This window comes from Rhipicephalus sanguineus, chromosome 8, assembly GCF_013339695.2.
Source record: "Rhipicephalus sanguineus isolate Rsan-2018 chromosome 8, BIME_Rsan_1.4, whole genome shotgun sequence".
NCBI lineage: Eukaryota > Metazoa > Arthropoda > Arachnida > Ixodida > Ixodidae > Rhipicephalus > Rhipicephalus sanguineus.
Genome location: NC_051183.1, coordinates 48,035,093 through 48,041,092, shown reverse-complemented (window position 1 = coordinate 48,041,092; position 6,000 = coordinate 48,035,093).

Here is a 6,000-nt window from a genome sequence, read left to right as displayed (position 1 = left end):
ATGATGCGCAGACAAGCATGAAGCTGGGGGTGAGGGGGCTCCTGGTACGCCGCCTTTACCAGCGGACGAGCCTGTGTTGGAAATATAACACTTAAAGAAAACCACCGGCTGATTCTCCTTAGGGAACATCGATAGCAAGCGATGTAGCAGGAGAGGTTGATAAGAACTTCTGGGTTAGTTGGAACTCGGACGCTTCCTGGTATCTTCGGCCGGTAATAAAAAACGTGGACATGCGCGAAGATGGCATGACATCATGTACGCGATCGGAAAATAGCAAAGTCTGTTGAACATCATGCACTGCATTGTATCCTCTGCAATGACTTTTTAGGCGTTAGCTTGACAGCAGATTTATTGGCTTGGCAACCTAATATCGACTTCTTACGACATGAGTCTCCTTTCTATTCCCTGTCGTGTTCGGTAGCACCCATGACGCGCCAAGAGAAAGCTGAACAGCACTGTCCAAAGCACCTTACATCCTAAGCACCCTAAACCCTGAATGTCGCCCCCTGAACCCCTAAATGCACCCTAAACGTCGCATTTTGTGTTGGTTTCAGTCCTGGGAACCACATTTCATGCATGCTATGTAACAGAACATTGTCCATCGCGTGCACTGCTAGCGCAACATTTAAGCGATTCCGTGAAGCTAGCATGCAGATCATGCGAGTCCGTCAAACTAACTAGCGCCATTAAACGGCGGCCACGGCAGCAGGGAATTAAATCTGCGATCTTCGTGTTTAGTTGGGAGACGCCCCTCCATCAACAGCCGCTCAGTGAGAACGCTGCAGGACTATACTTACCGAGCTACCCAGAAAAGGTGCAAAGTAGAGGAGCTTCCACAGCCGCTGGTAGAGCGACAGGCGCCCGTAGCCCCTGAATCCTAGACTGCGTTCCAGGTGACACTGGGCCGACAGCTCCACCCAGCGGCATGCTTTGGTGATCCACCGCCTTGGGAATCCTGTGACAGTGCCGGGGTCGTTAATGTTAAGGCGGCCACCTGTGTGCAAATCCGGAGCAACGCTGCAGAAAGTCGAAAGTAAGTTGAAAGTTATTTCCGATATATCGGTGTCCAATGGCGTTTAGTAGTGCAAATGCCCGAACTAGCGTTGAACTGTCATGGAGTCGTGCAGGCTCGAGGAAGGCAGCCACACTGAGTCTCGAATCTTCGTTCTACTCATTTCAAATTAAGAATATTTCATCAGCGCCCAAACTCTCACGTTAATCAATTATACCTCATTTCAGAGCCAAGTGGCAGCAGCGGTATTTGTGCCCTGTTTCTCGGTAACAGTTAAGGGAAAAATATCACGCCGGAGTTGCCGGTGATTCAGTTTCGTTGTGGCGAGTGCTATTGGTGATTTCGATTTTGTGTCTGAAAACAAGGTGTTAATTATCCTATTACACCTTCTTACAGAAGTCAGCGTTTTATGTAAGCTGAATAAATAAGAAGAGACCCTAGATGCGATTAAGCCATCCTGATCACTAAGGCATGACAGGTGCTGCTATGTAGTTTGAAGTTTATTGACATGAAGTCAAGTTGTGACTCCGAGCATGTCTTGCTCAAATCCTCGTCCATATAGATTCGCAAAGCCTCATTTTCAGTGCAAGATAACTGTTTCGAATCCAAGATCTTTCTTGATTATACCCCTTGTTCTACTTCCACTTCTGCTATTATCATTCCATGTAGCCCCGTGTCGCCGTACAAAATGTCGACTTTATCAACTCGTCACTGAAATTTTGCAGCCTCCATCGCCCTACGCCTCCAGAAGACCATGTTTTTCAATATATTTTTGATAAGTTAGCGCCTGTATTAGCCGGAATCCAGTTACCAATTATATAGATCCTAATGTATAAACCGTGGGACTAATATTGCATCTGTCTCTCCACTGCTTTCCCTCTTTTGTAATATATTCATGATCGTGCAAGTGAAGGACCGTAAGCACAATTGTTTTCGTCTTAATGATCTAACTTGGACGTATTTCTTTCCTGCGTCAAATTGGCTCCTGCCCTGAAAGGCGCGTACTTTGCATAGTCATTCATTAAAACCAAAGAGGTTCAATTTGACCTTTATACATGGCCGAGGGGAAAAAATCTAGGCCATCGAACGCAGTGCAGTTTTTCTCTTCGTGATCGAAGCGAGAGCTTGCGTGGCGCTCACCTGTGCCGAGCTCGGCATATCGCGCGTGGGTATTGCTGGCGTTTCCTTCTTGCCCATTGTCGCCAATGTCTCCACACCCCATTCTTCTATCCTCTCACCCGCGCAGGGGCGTAGCCAAGGGGGGGGGGGGGGTTGGGGGGGTTCAACCCTCCCCCCCCGAAATTTTTCAATTTTGCTTGCGTATATATACACGCACAGATACAAACGCACGCACGAACATACATAAAGTGTGGTTGAACCCCCCCCCCCCCCCGAAAAAAATTTCTGGCTACGCCCCTGCACCCGCGTTTAAGGCAAACTTAAGTAATCTGTGTATTGCACGTAATTTCAGCATAATTTTTACTCAAACGCTTACACCAGTGGCAACATTACCTTTAGTGGCCACATTCGTAGCTGCATGAAGCGGATCCGCGCGACCCGCTTTTTGAATGCGAAGCATTTCTTAGCGAACTTCTGCGACTTTGAGCGTATCTATCTATCTATCTATCTATCTATCTATCTATCTATCTATCTATCTATCTATCTATCTATCTATCTATCTATCTATCTATCTATCTATCTATCTATCTATCTATCTATCTATCTATCTATCTATCTATCTATCTATCTATCTATCTATCTAGCCGCCTACGACTTTGTGCTCCCCTGGCCGTTTCGTTAATCGGATGTATACCAAAATTGTTGTGTCATAACATGGCCTTATTACGAACATAAATGACAGGTAATATCGTGAAAATCATGACACGCATGTCATGAACAGCATGATTTACATTCCACGGCCTTTGGGCTCTTGCGGCCGTTCCGTAATTTTCATATATACCAAAATTGGCACGGCATGACAAGAGCTTATGACGAACGTAATGACAGGTCCTACATGCAAATCATGACGCGCATGTCATGTGCACCATGATTTACGTGACATGGTCTCGGGGCGCTCGCGGCCGTTTAAATGAAGGGAGATATACGAAAACTGGTATGACGAGACATTTCTGTATGACGAACATAACTGACACGTGGTAACATGAAAATCATGGCATGCATGCCATGTACGACATGATTTACATGCCACGCTCATGGCGCACTCGCGGTCGTTTTGCTAGACTGATATACACCAAAATTGGTATTGTGCGATGTGACTGCATGAGGAACATGAATAACAGGTGGTAGCATGAAAACCATGACGTCCATTATATGTATGTCATGATTTACATGCCACGCTCATAGTGCATTCGCGGCCGTTTCACTAGCTTGAGATACATCAAAACTGGTATTGCGCGTAGTGACTGTATAGTGAACATTACTGACAGATGGTAACATGAAAAACCATGATATGCATGTCATGTATGGCATGATTGACATGCTACACTCATGGTGCACTCGCGGCCATTTAGCTCGTTTGATATACACCAAATTTGGTATTGCGCGATGCGATTGTATGACGAACATAAATGAGAGGTCTTAACATGCGAATCTTGTTATGCTTGTCATGTACGGTATGCTTTACATGCCACTGTCATGGTGTGCTTCTGGCTGGTTTATTAACTGGATATATACCAAAATTGGTATGGCATGACACAAGTGCGTGATGAACATAAACGACAGGTCATGCATTGTATATACCAGAATATGCCTTTCATTGGCATGGTGTATACTAGATTGTGCATGCATGCGTGCATGGCAAACATGCGATATGTGGTGGACTAGATGCCATGGCATGAATGATTTCATTTGGCTCAAAGACAAACAAGGCAATGTATGCAGCTCTTTGCTGGCTGCTTCGCATTACATCGATTGCCACAGTGCGTGGGATCTGCCGGATTTTTTATTTGTTTCTTTCGCTGAGTTTCGCTATCGAATCGTTTCGGCTAACAGCTACGAAATGAAAAACATCTCACGCACTCTGTAGCATGCTTTCACGGTTAATAATCCACTCGCTCGATATATTACTCACCCATAATCAATTATATATTTATGGGCATAATCCCCATCTGCTCGCCGCAAACCCTAGGCTCGTTCTTAAGCCTTGTAATCGCACAAAGTATTGCACGCAGTTCACATGTTCCGCATTTAAGCACGATACCCGCAAGGTACGAAAGCTCAGACTCGTTGGAGCTGTGGATGTGTCAGCGCTGCGTACGCTTCTACGTCTGTCCAACAATACCTTGACATGGGCGAGTTGGTTTATACTCGAAGAAATGCAACGCGACATAGACGAAGATAGGCGACGCAGTTAGTCAACAGGCTAACGCCGTCTGTGCCTCTGTAAGTCGCGCTGCATTTCTCCAGCTACGTCTGTCAATGTCTGTTTCCCACTCTACCAATCGTCATGTAACCTCGAAGACTGCGAATTGGGCTTTAAAGAATGCAGTCACCCTTGCACGAATGCGGCGTAGTCGTCGATGGTGGCGCTGCTGTTGGCTCGAAAGAAGCGCTGGGATACCCGAAGCGGTGCATCTGGGAAAGATGGTGGACAGGCTTCGCTCCGCGTTATCCCACAGGCACTGCAAATAGCGTCACCTGTTGTCTTGCCTTCATGGTGATTTCATTGGCGGTCTTTCGTTCGTTCACTGTTCTATCGTCTAGTCATTCCGTGCTTAGCTGAGCTCAACTTGCTTGCTTATGATATTTTAACGACTTACAGTCTGGACCGCAGGGGCGTCGTGTTTCGACTGACACGTGGTTTAAGACCGCGCATACTTATGTATTCATCATAGTAGGCTACGCATGCTCAAATGTGGGATATTTCAAACCAAGGGTTAACGGTGTACGTCGCTCTTGCAGCATTCGATAGCGCGTTTCCCCAACGTTCCAGACATCCAAGTTGAGAACTGTCCATGTCTAGACCACCAAGTGTTCTTTATCGGGCATATTCAGCCACGTCAGTATCTTTCAGTGAACTTCTGTGAAGAAAGATTTTTGACGCTATACACGGTATCACTGTGACTTATATAAAAATGAATGGAATCCAACCTATATTACCTCTGGTTGAAGTTTTCGCTCGTGACTATATTAAGTCATGTACCATAAGCTAGCTTCAGGATTTGTCATCGCAGCTAGCTGACAGCAACACTTCTGAAGGTACTTATAGTTGTTTAGGAGCGCATCTGAACGCAAAAATATCGCATCAGAGGCATATGCTACCTTCATTTCGTATGTATTATATGACGACGTATGAGGCTGGGATATGGTTGGAATGCACTGGGGATGTGCTGCAAGTTGTTATTAGTAGGGGTATTGTTACTATTCTTCCTCTTCTTCTTCTTCTTCTTCTTCTTCTTCTTCTTCTTCTTCTTCTTATTATTATTATTATTATTAATATTATTAGCAGAAGTAGTAGTAGTAGTAGTAGTAGTAGTAGTAGTAGTAGTAGTAGTAGTAGTAGTAGTAGTAGTAGTAGTAGTAGTAGTGGTAGTGGTAGTAGTAGTATTAAAGACCCACCGCATAATGACATCTTTGGTTACCACGGCACCACCCTCCAGACATCGGTCCAGGACCACGGCGTGGTCCTCATTTAGGTTCAAGGCGCCGGTGGCTTGGGCTCGTCCATTTCCGCTTCCCGCAACTGCACGCCGCCTTCGTGTAATCTTTTCTGCGACGGCAGCCATGAGACGAGCGACGCCGTCCCTGTAAAGGGAATGACGTCTCGACCCGCACACGTGTTCGTAGAAATCGTCGCAGGGACCCGGACGGCCGCCCCTCTGGCTCTGACTGTGTATGGGACCCGAACCACTGCTGCGTCCTCTGGGACTTAGGTAGGCTTGTAGCCACAAGCATCCCGTGGAGTTGCAGATGCCATGCCTGTGGCGGTGGTCGGACGTGCTGTCCATGCCGAGAAAAGACAGTTCTTC